Source organism: Coturnix japonica, chromosome 30 (genome assembly GCF_054131305.1).
Source record: "Coturnix japonica strain WE chromosome 30, WE-NBRP24, whole genome shotgun sequence".
Lineage (NCBI taxonomy): Eukaryota > Metazoa > Chordata > Aves > Galliformes > Phasianidae > Coturnix > Coturnix japonica.
The window spans coordinates 1,011,811-1,026,417 of record NC_140692.1 but is presented as its reverse complement, the minus strand read 5'-3'; the positions used below and the strand labels follow the sequence as shown (position 1 = coordinate 1,026,417).

Sequence of the window (14,607 nt, the reverse complement as noted above, 5' to 3'; positions counted from 1 at the left end):
CTGATGAATTTTCATTCAGTGAAATGAAGTAGGATTCTTGGGGTGGGACATCGCAACTGCTTAACTGCACACAAAAACACTCTGTAACAGCATAAAGGAACATGAAGCTGTACTTAACCTTTTTAAGTGGGCTTTTCCTGCAGCCATATTTCTCATAAAGTACAAAGAGGAGAGTAAGCCATACCCTTTATCCTTTTCTGCATGTACAGCACCACACCACCCAAAGCAAAACACTGCTAAATACGTATTAATTCACATGGTAATATAGAGTGAATAAGATGGAAGTACAAAGATAGTAGGACTCTTCTGTTACCTACAGCACTCTGCTAGCTGAGTGTTTTCCTGGGAAACAACCAACTGAATACCTGTAGAAAATTATATTCTGAATCTTTCCTTTTGTGGACCCTCCTTAAATGAATGGAATTTCAGACTTAAACCCTATAAAACTGCAGAATTAAAATTGAAAAACTAGGACCTTAACATTTCTGTGCAAATCAAGATGAATCTGAACATTTGTAAAACATGACCATCTTGGGAAATGAGAAATGTCTTTGGATATTTATTATGCCACAATTTAAAAACATTCTGAAATCTCAGTAGCTTGGGCCTGAGTTAGCTCCCAGTCAGATGGAAAGATTTTGTTTAAAGCTGTAAATCCTTCTAATGGTATTTAACTGTTTGAGTCATTGGAGAATTTCCTGTCGGAGTGACAAAGTGCGTAAATAAAAACTAAAGCATCTGAAATATCAAAGAGATCACAGACACCTTTGGCTTCAGTCTATAGGAAAAAGCTCAATTGCCTCATCTCAGTGCAGCGCCCAGCACACAACATCAGGGCAGAACACCAGACAGAGAAAGCTTTTTTGTGTGTGTTTACACAAACAAACCCAGTAGGGAGTGTAACTGACTAGGATAGTTTTCAAGATCCCTTCACAAAAGCGATCCCAGAAATGCCAAAAAGTGTAGCACATATTTAGTCTGAGACTGAATTGAGGAAAAAGCAATCACTTCTTTCAGGTGAACACTCCAAAGCTAATGGGAATGCCTTTTTATAAACTCCAAGGCAACTTTTAAAGATTGAAAATTAGAACTAGAAGTTATTTTTGCTGTTGTAGGTGTCACGGAGTTCTCTCTAGAGCTCACTCCGGGACAGTGGGCACAAACCCGGGGCAGCAGGAACAAAAGCCCCCCCCCTTTTCTCTAGCGGCAGGGTACGGCAGAGTGCGGCGTGGCCCGGCCCGGCCCGGCCCGGCCACGTGCATTTAGGGAGACGGGGAAGGGAAGGGAGATTACGATTAGGTCTAACAAAAAATGAGGGAGAAAAAAAGGTGATCTGAGAACGAATGGCAGTTTAATAACCTAATAATGCTAAACAAACAACAAGAGAGTATCAACAAAGAGAATACCAAGTCCCCAATCTCACCGGTGGAGCTGTGGAAGGCAGGAAGCTCTGACCACGTTGTCTCCTCGCAGGGAGCCGGCCAGCAACCCCGTCCCCTTCCTCACTTCCCTTCTGGTGCCCCACCCCACATGCCCATTAAGGCAGCCCACAGAAAAAAAAACTTGTCCCCTTTACTCCCATTATGAAGCATGGTGTTCTGATGTGGAATACCAACACCAACCAAATTACAAAACAATAACATTCCACCCCTTATTACACATCATCACATCATGCCTAACTTTTATCAACATATAAACAGAACAGTAGTTAACATGCATTACATATGTACATACAGATATATATATATATATATACACACACATGGAATCACAGGCTGCACTCCCCCAGCATCAAATTTCCCTGTGGCACACACTGAACATCCCCATCCTTCTGCATCACCCACCAGGTGCACCCAGGTCCCTGTGCAAAGACAGTTCCACGGAGGGGCCTCCCCTTTCCAGAGGCTGGAAGGACCCAAACCGCTTTTCCCAGCATATTCTTTACATGCACCACAGGAACCTTGTCTCCCTCCACGGTACGCAGGGAGTTGGACTGTGTAGCACCGTCTCGGTTGCCTGATCCTCGGGTGTTTACCAGCCAGGTGGCTTCTGCTAGATGTTTCTCCCAGTTCTTAAATGTTCCACCACCCATTGCTTTCAGCGTGGTTTTCAGCAAACCATTGTGGCGCTCGATCTTACCAGCGGCTGGTGCGTGATAGGGGATGTGATAGATCCACTCGATGCCATGTTCTTTGGCCCAAGTGCTCACCAGTGAATTTTTGAAATGAGTCCCATTGTCTGATTCGATCCTCTCTGGGGTGCCATGTCGCCACAAGATTTCTGTCTCTAGGCCTAATATGGTGTTTCTGGCAGTGGCATGGGGTACCGCATATGTCTCAAACCACCCGGTGGTTACCTCCACCATGGTGAGTACATAATGCTTACCATTACGAGTCTTTGGCAGGGTGATATAATCAATCTGCCATGCCTCCCCATATTTATACTTTTCCCATCGCCCTTCCCCCCAGAGAGGTCTCATCCTCTTGGCCTGTTTGATCATGGCACAGGTGTCACAATCATGGATGATCTGCGCAATAGCGTCCATAGTTACGTCCACCCCTCGGTCTCTAGCCCACTTATGTGTTCCATCTCTGCCAGTCTCTACCAGTGAGGCTTATCTCGGCCTCCAACACAGACAGTTCCTGCGAACCCCCAGTCACCCCATGTATATGTATCCGTTCTGTCCCTTCGAAACCTGAGGGTATCAGTGTGCACTGTGCACCGGTATCCACCAGTGCTTTATATTTTTGTGGTTCTGATGTGCCAGGCCACCGAATCCACACAGTCCAATACACTCTATTATCCCTCTCCCCACCCTGGCTGAGGGCAGGGCCCCTCTATTGGTTGTCTGAAGCGGTAGAGGCAACCTCAGTAGTGGCTGACCTCTTTTGTAATTTTCTTACCCGTGCTCGCAGTACAAAATTGGGTTCGTCATGCCACTTCTTCATATCCTCTCCATGGTCACGCAGGTAGTTCCACATGGCACCACGTGACATAGGCTCACTGCGGTCCTTCACTCGGACAGGTGTGCGTTTGCGTCTGACAACTGAGGCTGCCACAGGTTCACTGTGGTTCCTTGCCGCAGACCAGCTCTTCTGCATGTTGTCCTGTCTTCTCTCCATTCGGTCCATTCTATCCACCATTTTACAGATGGCTGCGATGGTGGTACGGTGTGGCAGTAGTGAGTATTCGATATTTTGCAGTGAAAGGATGAGCTCAAAAATTTCAGGTCTCCTATCCAGCTCATCATACCTGTTAGAGTTCGTTAATAGTACACTGGAATACTTCCCTGGTGCTGACCGTATGAGTTTCTTGCATATTTCCGGAGTACCGCTCACCTTTTCTGGGTCATGGTAATCCTCTGGGTCCCCAGGGTCAAACGTGGGATCGAACAGCATTTCTGCCACAGCCATTTCTCTCAGGTACTGGATACCTTCCTCAGCTGTACTCCATTTTTCCAGTACAGGCTCCAAATCACTTTTGAGAAGACAGGTTGCCTTTACAGCTGATAGAATCCTCTCCCCGAGATTGGCGACTCCATCGAGACATCTGCTGATCCCTCTATCAATAGATGAGTCTTTAGCAATGTTTCCTAATTGACGAGCCTCATCGCAGCTTAGGGACATGCAGGCGGCCCCATTGTCCCAACACCGGAGCAGCCAAGTGACAAGGCGTTCACCTGGGAGTCGGGCAAACTCCTTTCTCGCACTTTGGATTTCAGTAATTTTCAGAGGTTTACGAGTAGAGGAAGCAGTGACTTTTCCCTCATCATCACTATCTTCTCCGCGTCTGTTAGTCTTCTGGGTTGCCTTTCTCAGTGGTTTTGGGGAGGGTCCCTCACCAGGATCTTCCTCTACTTCCTCCATCCGTTCCAGACGTGAGGGCACACGCTCCCATCTCTGGCCTTCATCGTCACTATCTTCTCCATGTCTGTTAGTCTTCTGAGTTGCCTTCCTTGGTGGTTTTGGGGAGGGTCCCTCGCCCGGATCTTCCTCTACTTCCTCCATCCGTTCCAGACGTGAGGACACACGTTCCCATCTCTGGCCTTCCACTGGGGCGACTGACACTGATGCTGGTGCTTCCTGTGGTCGGCTGGGATTAACTTGTTGCCTTCCCCTTAGGATTTGGATCTCATTCTCGAGACTCTCTATCTTTTTCATAAGCCATTCGTTCTGAGATCCCCCTAATCTCCCACACTCACTCAGGGGTTCTATTAATTTCCCAAGGTCCCTCTGGTGTTCAGGGGTGAGATTACCTGATACTGGGGGTCCCGATGCTTCTGGCCCTTTTCCTGAGTCTCTCTGCACTATTCTTTGCAAGTCTCTCTGCAATTTATAGTAAACTACTACAATCAGAGAGACTAACAACACAGTATTCCAATTGACACCCCAGTCATACTTAAGGAATTCAGAGCATTCGTGAGCCAGTTCAAGCACGGTGCCTGTGATGTTCGTTAGTCTGGAAGGGAGCCAGGCAGATATCTCTATCCCTGCCAGCCATCGGCTTAATAAATCTACCCCTACCCCCAACATCAGGAAGTCCTTAAGCCAGGACCACAGGAACCTAGGGACTATCAGTCCTACATACAGGGCTGCTGAAAAAAACCACCTAATTACTGCCCAAAACATTGCCCTGAGCTCTGCCTGCATCCTCCACCAAAAATGTCACGGAGTTCTCTCTAGAGCTCACTCCGGGACAGTGGGCACAAACCCGGGGCAGCAGGAACAGAAGCCCCCCCCCTTTTCTCTAGCGGCAGTGCGGCGTGGCCCGGCCCGGCCCGGCCACGTGCGTTTAGGGAGACGGGGAAGGGAAGGGAGATTACGATTAGGTCTAACAAAAAATGAGGGAGAAAAAAAGGTGATCTGAGAACGAATGGCAGTTTAATAACCTAATAATGCTAAACAAACAACAAGAGAGTATCAACAAAGAGAATACCAAGTCCCCAATCTCACCGGTGGAGCTGTGGAAGGCAGGAAGCTCTGACCACGTTGTCTCCTCGCAGGGAGCCGGCCAGCAACCCCGTCCCCTTCCTCACTTCCCTTCCGGTGCCCCACCCCACATGCCCATTAAGGCAGCCCACAGAAAAAAAAACTTGTCCCCTTTACTCCCATTATTAGCATGGTGTTCTGATGCGGAATACCAACACCAACCAAATTGCAAAACCATAACATAAGGAAACAAACATTTGGGGAATGGCAGAATGGGGTAAAATTTACCGTCACGTCAAGAAAGTTGAAATTTCACTCTCATGTTCTTGGTGTGGTTTCTGCTATAATTATTTGGACTAATTAAGCTTTTCCCTGACGAAAGCCTAGAAGTATATCACAAGAAGGACCAACTTACCCATGACCTTTTATTTGTCTTACTCAAGCATCTCCTCCTGACCAAAACTGACAATAAAATATTCAGCCAGACTACAGGTTTGAGCAGCTGGGTTGTTTCTAGGATCTCCTGCAATCATAAGCTTGTAACACACACTTGTCTTTTGACTAAGTGTCTTTTACAGTGCAGTAAAACAACAGGTTTTCACATGGCTATTCCTCATTTACCTTGCTCTGAACTCATTCACAAACCATGCGGGATCAGTCCAGGGAGAAGGGGAGGAGAGGGGAAGGGAAAGGGGAAGTCCACTGTCCTCTAAAATCAGGCTTCTTAGCCTAAAGCTCGACAGCAAATAGCAGTCCACTTCCCCACATTGCTAGACTCCGAGCATTTAAAGAACATCAGCTGACCTCTTTATGAGCTCTAACATAGCCAAAGGAATTCACATATTCAAATATTCTCTTGAGTGATGAGAAATATGGAGCATAACTTCAGACATCTGCTGTTAAACTCTCATTTCTATCATCAACCAGGGTAACAGTTCAATGCTGTTTTAGATGGAAGACTCATACTTTAAATAACTCAGCTCATTAAGGCTTGGATTCCCTACTACAATTAGCTAAATTCCAGTTTGGATCATGCTTCACCTTGGATCACTTAGGGATTCAGCCACTTAATGGTACTAACTCAGTTTTTCTACAGAGAAGCTGTTTTCTATAGCAACAATAAGCTGGGATTGCAACTGGATGTCGGGAAAGCACAAATCCCGCAGTTATCCTGCACCAACATCCTCTACTTCCATCAGAACAGCAAGTTTTTAAACCAGACTCATGCAAGCTTGCATGACACACCTTGTGCAAAACTGTTGGCAGCCATCAGGACAGCCAGTTGCTTCCTGTATAGACACTGTTCCATCAGTTTGGGTTTTTTGCCTCGCTAGAACAACATCCAGTGGTGAAAACTCACACAGCTGAAGCAACCACGCTGATATACTGCAGTCACTGGAGGTGCTCAAGAGCCACGGGTATGTGGCACTGGGGACGTGGTTAGTAAGTACAGTGAGGGTGGGCTGGGTTGGGCTCAGCTATCTCAGTGGTCTTTTCCAGCCTTGGGTGCAACTTGTAAGAGGGAATGAAGCAGCAAACTGCCCAGCACTGAGCTGCATTCTTCCGACATGTGGTATCAATGAAGTGCTGTATTTCCCTATCTTCTCTGGAACTATTATTCATCTAACCTAACTGAAACAGTAAGCCTGAACCTAGATATAAATCAGGATCATAGTCACCCGTGGTTCCTTATATATTCAGAAAGACACTCTAGAGGGTAATTCAGTGCATCTAGAAATTCAAGTAGTCTCTGAAGGTCTTTGTATTTTCCAGTGTCTGTTGGCCGCAGAAGTATGTGAAGTGATGCACATGGCCCAACGATCAGCACTGACAATCAGCTGCAAGTTAATATCTGCGGGTTGTTTGGTTTGTTTGCTTGTCTGTTTTATTTCCTACAACCATTCAGTTTGGAGAAAAGATGAGCAACTGCCAATACAAGTGATAAGTGCACATTTTGGGACACAGAAGCAGAATTTTGTGACAACTGTCAGCCCAGAATATGTTGATGATGAAGTTGTCCTAACAGTGCATGCCAGTGATTTGACAAACCCTGCTCGGTATGACACAGTTTGTCTTCAATTTTTGGTATCTTTGATTCCCAGTTGGCTCTTAGGCAAAAAAAAAAAAAAGCCACCCAAACAACCTAGTCCTCATCTCATCCTTCCCATCCAGCTGCTGCCTCACAGAAGGGGTAAAATAAAAACTCTCTTGGACTAGCAGAGAGATTTACAATGGAGTAACTTAAGTAAGGATGGGAGACTGAAGGTGTTGGGGAAGACATCCAGGCTTTAGCTACAGGGCATGCATGCAGAATCACAAAACAAAGGCCAGTCAGAGAAATCAGAGCTTCGTCAGAATTAATGGGGTTGTTTCTACATGCCCACCCTATCTGCCAGTGTAAAACCTTCCAGTGAAAAAAAAGAAAGCTACAGATGGGTGGGGAGAATTGTTGGTGAAATTATTTGTGATATTTTTTGCTAATAATATGCTTAAAATCCTGGAGCAAGACTTAAAGTTAAGCAACTCACTCTATGTAAGTAGACTTACAGAAGGGAACCATAAAGCTTATGGAAGGGAACTGTCAAGCTAATCCACAGCTAAAACAGAGTAGAGACGAATTGCAGGAGCTTGTTTACTTTGCAGAAGTGTGAGCTTTAACCACTGCTGAGCTCCTAGTACAAAAGTCTGAACCAATGCAACAAACCAACCCGTCCATGTTGTACAAAAGAATGTACTGACACCACCAGAATACAAAATTCAATGGCTAAAAATACCAGCAAAAATCATCCAGCCCTTCTCCATTGCTCCAGGACATGCTCAGCTCTTTGTGACACAGATATTTCACTAACCTTTTCTGAATCCCACAGTGAAGGCTTCAAAGCCCCTCCAAATGACTTATCCAGTCATCCAACCATTAAAAAGCTTTTCTGTTGTAGAACTTGCATCTTTGTCATTGCAATTGAAGTCCCTTATTTCTGCACAGAGAACAGATTGTTTGCTTCCACTTTCTAAAAGCCTTTTATATATACTCAAAGCCTGCTATCATATTATATATGAGCACCTTCAAAGAGCCAACAGAGTCAATGATTTCATTGGAAGCATCAGATTTTATGACTCGCAGTAAGTGATCACCATAACTCACACTCACATCTCCTGCGTGTAGAGGAGATCCTCCTTGCATCTACAAAGATGCAAGAAGAAAAGAGGCAAAGAAGGGGTAAAATAAATCCCATCTTACATTTGGGATGCTTAATTCCAGCCTTGAAGGCTGATTTGCCCACTTAACAGCTGTGCTCTTCAGAAGCAGTTGTTCCACAGTTATTTAGAGAGAAAGACAAGTTTTGTACTTGGTTGTTAACACAAAGAACAGCATAAACACACAAATGAACTCAGCTTTGCAGTGTTGTAATGGCTGATGAGGGAAGCCAAGGATCCTTCCACACTGTCAGCCTTCATTTCCAGAGACATACCTTTGGGGGTGATGGTAATGCTGCTCTTGTCATCTCTGGACTCACACAAGTACTCTCCCTCATCCTCAGCCCGGATCCCTCTTATTGTCAGGGTTCTTCTGACCCCTTCCTCATCAATCTGGAAACGTTTGCTGGGTTTGATCTCAACTGCATTCCTGCACCACACCACCTTCCCTTTGGCATGGCTCACTTCACAGCTTAAAGTGACACTGCCTCCAATCTCAGCATTAACAGCTTTGAGCTTCTTGGTGAACTTCACTGGGATTTCTAAAATGCAGAGGAAAGAAAAGAACTATGAGAATGCACAAGTTAACAAACGTGTTCTACAAAACCAAATGAAAAACCCCATGAACAGACACACTCGGGGATCATGGCAGGCTGAAAGAAATCCAAAAGATAGAAATCTGGAGATATTATCAGCATGGAATTATATTATCATTCTATTTCTGCAATGTAAGAACAGCGCCTTAAAGAGACTTAAAGACTACCTTCCAGTGTCTCTAATCTTCTACCTAATGAGATGTGTGGTGGTTTTTTGCTGCTATTGTCGGTTGGTTGGGATTGTCTCTTATTGCTGGTTTTATTGTTCTGTTTTTTAGCATCAGAGTCTAATTTGCCTGACTACCATTAAAAATCTGTACAGATGGAAGAACCCCAGCAGCCACATTTGTATTTCATGTCACTGGAGACACAGCCAATGGAATCAGAGATCTGGGAATGTGACACATTCAACCTGTTGACATGACCTGCTAGCAACCACTCCCATGCAGTAACAGCCAAAGGGAGCTGGTGGGGTGCATGCCAGCTGCAGATTTCTCCAGTGTGGGTGTCTGAAGGGACACAAACCCCATTCTACATCCTCCTCATCAGCTCTGACATGCTTAGCAGAGTCAGGAAGAGCTGAGGCTCTGAACACACCCTACCAACTGCTTTAGGAAGAGATAGAAACTGGGTGATGACAGTGAAAAGCAAACACCAGAAAAGAACCCATCATAGTCCCTGAGCTCTCAAGTGGCCAGCAGAGGACAAACTTGGATCTCTGGAGGCAAGAAGGTCTTTTCTGGTCTATGCTGGGGATGCTACAGCAGCTGCAACAGCAATTCAAGCGTAAAGGTTGGAACAGCTTGTAGAATAGACCAATCTTCTTCACTTCATCCTCCCATAAGAAAAGAGCAGCTGTAAAAAAGGACACAACTTGCAGGCTTCTACCTCCTTACCTTTCACTTCTAGAATTCTAAAACTAACTGAGAAGTATTAATACACTGAGTATGGCCTAAGTAAGGCATATTTTCTATTCATTCTACTCCCAATCTCTTGGCCTCTTCATCTTGTACAACACTTTGCCACAGAACTGGGCAGTTCTGGGACACACAGCAGCAGGGGATTGTCTTAATCACCTTCCTCCTTATCTCTTTCTCTGCTCTTCAGAACATCCCATGCCTGCTTTCAGCTTCTGCTCACTGACACAGATCAGGTGATGAGGCATGCAAAGATGAACAAAATCTATATAGAAGTTCCTTAGTCAAAAATATTCCACAGCCACATTTTCACCTCGCTACCACTACATTAAAAAGGAGAATCCAATTAGTGGTGTGGGTCATTGATGTTGTTCCAGGGGGAATTGTGGCTGTTCCATGCCCACAGTGTAGAAGACAGACAGTCTTCCTCTAAGCCACATAAACAGCTGCTTAGTGCTCCCAAAGCGAATATCAGCTCTTCTGTTGAAACAAAGTGTCAAATCTAGGCAAGAAAGAACCTAGGAACTGAAGGAACCAAGAGGGTCCTTGAACACCAGTCCCATGGTTGCAAGTCACTATGCAAACATATTGAACCCAAAAGAACATCTGTCCTGCAGGCAACCAAAACCTGAGTTCCTTTTACTTAAGACCCACTGTGAAACATCCAAACACATAAACATGTGATAGTCAAACCACTGGCTGCCTTTTCATGACACAGAACAGTACTCCTGGCTTCCTGATGGAAGGTTGGGAACATGCAGCCAAAGGGACAGGATCAAAGGCCTCCCTGAAATCTAGAAAGATTACATCCTTTTCCTTCATACACTGAGTCGGTGGCCTTATCATAGAACAAGATTTGATGACCAAGACTGGTTGCACACATGCTCCCTCACCGATGTTTAGGCCACCAGACTGTTTACCCGGGCAGAGCTTCAGCACACAGAGGCATTTTGACCTGAACCTTGTGCTGAACTCTGAAACTTACCCCCAGGCTTCCTGACTGTGTGGTACTGGCACGTCCTGTTTGGGATGGAATTCTCAAGGGAATGTGCTTGCCACGAGCCTTCTTAGACTGAAGCAAGAGATAGGTTGCCACAACTGGTCGTAATTCTGCTAGAAAACAAGAGGATGTAGATCTCTTCAGAAACATTGTCAGTACAAAGAAAATTTCTGCATGTCTGCCATATTTTCCCCTTGATGTGCAACCTTCACGTCTGATCACATTAGGGTAGTTTCAGGCCTCAGCTGATTCACACAATATGTAAGAGATAAAGAAGCAGACTATTCTCGTTTTTGCTTGAAAGTTAGTGTATTGTACAATTGCTGGAAGTGAAATCTAAAGCTGGTGCCAGAATCTCTCTACTGAAGTGAATGGCAAAGCTCCTACTAATTCAGTTTGTACAGCATTTCAGCTGGACTCCCATTTCTGGGGCCAAGTTTCAGCCCAGCTCCAAGGAGCATCGACATTCAGCTGGATTTTCAGCAGCTTTTTGACTACTATGAGAACCGTGGGTACAATGCTTGAGAGACTCAGTGTAGTATAATAAGCTTGAATTACTTATCAGGCATTAGAAGTCCTTTGAATTAAGACTGTGATAATATCACAGACTTGAACTGAAGAACTTTTTCCCCTTGTAGGTCGATCGTTCTCTTTATTCCCTGTACCTAAAAAAGAAGTAACAGTGACTCCACTATTGATCTTGCCTAGATAAAACTTACATTTTACATCTAGTCTTACTAAGGTTATATGGAAATCTTAACAATCCTTCAAATTCTACCACTTTCTATTTAACAGAAAGACAACTCAATTTCAAGAGACAACTTTCAGATTCAGGTTAAAGCCAGAGTACCCATCATGTTTTAAATCTCTTCTACAGCTTGGAATGTCATCATTGACATTTATACAGCATCTCTAGAAGCACTCAGTTCAGCTTTTCTCATTTATTTTCTAAAGTTACTGGAATTAATTTATTTCCTGAAGTATTTGTGAACTGTAATTCCAAATTTGCTTGGTTGTCCTACCTGATGTGTTGATATTTTCCACCTATCAGTGAATCATTTCAAAGCAGGGAGTTAAGCCAGCATGTGACATCTGCTGTTCATCCACCAGTTTCTGTTTTGAGTCTGCCTGGACTTCCAGAGATTCATAAGGAATTCAGCATGGTAAAAAAATAACAAAAAGGCTGAGAAAACACAATTAAAGGAGAAAAAAGGAATAAATGTGAACTTCAGAAATGCAGTTATTAGGTAGACTATGAAGTTCTGCAGTGGTAACTTACCTCTGAAAGGTGTGAAATATTTCATGTTTGAGAATAAGTGAGTGTTAGAGTCTGTTAATACAGTAAGGTTATTTACTGTAGGAGTGGGCTTAAATACAGAGAATTACTGACATACGTTTATTACCTCTGATGTTAATGCTGATCTACTCTCTCTTCTCTTGTTGTGAAACACAGAAAGCTGTTACACAGTCTTCATCAAGGTGTCCCAGCTGCAAGAATAAGACCTATACTGAGGAAACAGCTTTCAAGTCATCTCACAGCCCAATCTCACCGTGGTAGTGTTCTGCTGTGCAGCAGTCAATAATTAGCCATGATTTCAGATTCTTTTTTAAATAGTGTTATGGCTACATATTACAAGGAGTAAACAGAAAGAGTCATCCAACTTCAGCAACTAGTCCCTCTGTGGCAACAGGTCCTGAGTTCTGAATTCAAGTACAAAAGCCTGTCAGCAGATGAGACCTTTTACTAGAGCAGAAGTGACGCTTCTATCTCTTCTTGATTCCTAGTTCCATGGCGTGCACAGCATGCTGTGCTGCATGCACAGCACAGCTGTTCTTCAGAGCAACAGTGGCACCCAGTGACCAACAGCAGCCATTGTCTGCAAATACACAGCAACTTCCCAGGATCTGCAGCAACAATCTCCCCACACACTCCACTTCACACAGACACTATGACCCTGATTAGACTCAAGCAGCAGACTTAAAACAAGTCAGAGTTTTAGATTCCAGGATATTTCAGGACCTATCACGTGTGAAATTCAGTTACACAACAGTGCCGAGGTGCCTGCGTTTCAAGCAACTTTCAGATCACGGCCATGTAAAATAAAAACAAATTCAGTGCAGAAATAGCAAGCTTGTACCTTAATACCTACAGGATTATCCATGTTATAGTGCATTCTGATTGAGTTCTAAAACTTTCTCATCCTAGATCACTTCAACAAGTTCCACCAGTTCAAGCAATGCAGTTCTGAGATCCTGTGTATGTCAGGCAGATAGAATTGAACAGTGCAGGAATAATCTCTGACAGCTTTAAGAGCTCCGTTCTGCTTACAAACTCTCAGTCCAAAACTATTCTCAGTTTTAAGGAAATGAACACCTGAAGCAGTTGGATCATCTGCCATTTGCCGCATTCTGCTTCTTGGCATCATGATTAGCACAAAGGGGTTTCTGCTGTCCTGCAGAGATGGACAAAGTCCTGCTTACAAATGGACCAAGTTTCAGTGTACAGCAGAGTTTGTACCAGACTAAAAAGCCACGTCATTCAATTCATGTGCTCAGGTTGTTATGCACTCCGAAAGGAAACAGAACTAACTGTTGGATTCTGAAGGCAATCTGTGGGGTCCTACATTACCTCCTGATTCTGGAAGAGGAAATTCTAATAGCAAATGCAGAACTTTGATCTTTGTAGACATGAGAAGAGCTGGCATTTAGGAACATTCATTTCAGGGAAATCAAATGATGTGTCTATATTTTTACTACAGATAGTATAGGGAGCAGCCAGTTGAAGAACCAGATACAAAAAATCCAGACCATTGGCAAGAAAATACTTCTCCTTAAATTCTGTATGCTATCATGGTACAGAATTAGGCTACAGTGCCACATAGGCCAACCAAGCGTAGAACCAAATCCACAAAATACTGGTAGACAAAGCAGCAAAAACAGGGACAATATTCAGAAGACAGGCCTTTCTACCCACAGCTCAGCATGTTCTGCCATCCGAAAAGCAAGGCCTCTTGTCAAGCTCTGCTATTTCCCTTCTCAGTGTATTCTAGCACCACTGATACCCACTGGTATCCTCCTGTAGAGTGCCATCATATTGTCATCATCCAAAGGAAAAACCCACACAGCAGAGCATACAGCAGTACACCCATGCTCCAAATATCCGCCTGAAAAACAAAAAGACAAGCTTACAAACCTGAAGCACCTCAAATGGCTTCCTGACAGACTGGATTGTCTGCCCTTGCCAAAGCCCACATATAGCCCATGAAAAGCTGGCTCTTTCCCTCAGGAAAAAAAACCCTTATCGTCCCAGAGAAAGCATATAACCCTCATTCAATTGCCCTTCCACTCAGCTTAGAGCACTACTAAAACCAGCATCTTCACCTTAGCTCATCACACTGCTGCAGTTCCTTTTACAAGGATTTCACTGGCAAAAATGAAATCAAAGCTGTCACAAGGGATTTAGCACAGTTACGTGTTACTGGCTACGAGAGCTGTCAGCACAGTCACCTGTCAGGCTTTGCTGCTGTTCTATTTATGTAGAGGCACAACAAGGTTCAGACACCTCACAGTGCAATTCTCACTTTGACTGTAAAGAAAAAGGAGGCTTGAAAAGCAGTGTGTGGAAAACAAAGAAACAAGAATTAGAACAACAGTGGGGCCATGGCACTTGTAGGAATTGCTCCGCCTTTAACAGCGATTCAAGAAGGATGAGGGCATTCCAAACCAGACCAGTTTGGACAGATTAACAACTGCAAGTAGTGGGTTCCAAAATTCCAGACATGAAATCAAAGCTGGAAAAACTCTTTGCATTTACATCTCTCAATTTTTAGTACATTGTGCATTACAGTGCAAACAAGTCTTCACATACAACTTGGAAGCTAAAGACAAGTCTGACAAAACAGACTGCACAGAAATGATGGATAATGAACAGAGCAAATTGCTCTTTCAAAAACTTAGTAATAGAAAGAGAT

General features: G+C 44.1%; 1 protein-coding gene across 2 annotated transcripts in view; it reads right to left on the bottom strand.

The window, feature by feature from the left end:
• Positions 1 to 8,554, bottom strand: part of LOC146755754 (AF4/FMR2 family member 4-like) — a 45,194-nt gene extending 36,640 nt beyond the window's left edge. Inside the window, exon 1 of one of the 2 annotated variants that reach the window (XM_085525273.1) lies at positions 8,399 to 8,554. The gene's annotated coding sequence lies outside the window, so the exon portion shown is untranslated. The remainder of the gene's footprint in view (positions 1 to 8,398) is intronic. The other variant, XM_085525272.1, reaches the window with a different exon arrangement.
• Positions 8,555 to 14,607: the final 6,053 nt, after the last annotated feature.